General features: G+C 27.0%; 1 protein-coding gene across 1 annotated transcript in view; it reads right to left on the reverse strand.

The window, feature by feature from the left end:
- Nucleotides 67-341, reverse strand: part of LOC107645269 (bZIP transcription factor 11) — a gene marked incomplete in the record, with an annotated part of 2,053 nt that continues 1,778 nt past the window's right edge. Inside the window, 1 exon segment of the mRNA XM_016349259.2 lies at nt 67-341.

The raw sequence follows: 341 nt of genomic DNA on the forward strand, positions 1-341 counted from the left end.
GAAGAGTACCATTTTTACAATTCAAAAGCACACCCATTCATACATTTACATTCCCTATTGAAAAAAAAAAAGAAAAAAGAAAAATAGTACAACTACACCGACACCCTTTTTGTTTTTCCTTGTTGCAAAACATTAGAAAATGCTTTGTATTATTTGGATTCATTTTTATTTCGTACACTAAATAAAAACACAATTTTTCAAAAAAGGAAAAAATGTGTTTGTGCACGAAACAAAATGAATTTAAAAAAAAAAAAAACCTCTTGCAACTTCTTCCACTTAATATAATAATATCTTAATATTCACCCCTTCACTCAATAATTCCACAATATGATGACTCAACT

The sequence above is a fragment of the Arachis ipaensis genome, chromosome B06 (genome assembly GCF_000816755.2).
Source record: "Arachis ipaensis cultivar K30076 chromosome B06, Araip1.1, whole genome shotgun sequence".
Classification (NCBI taxonomy): Eukaryota; Viridiplantae; Streptophyta; class Magnoliopsida; order Fabales; family Fabaceae; genus Arachis; species Arachis ipaensis.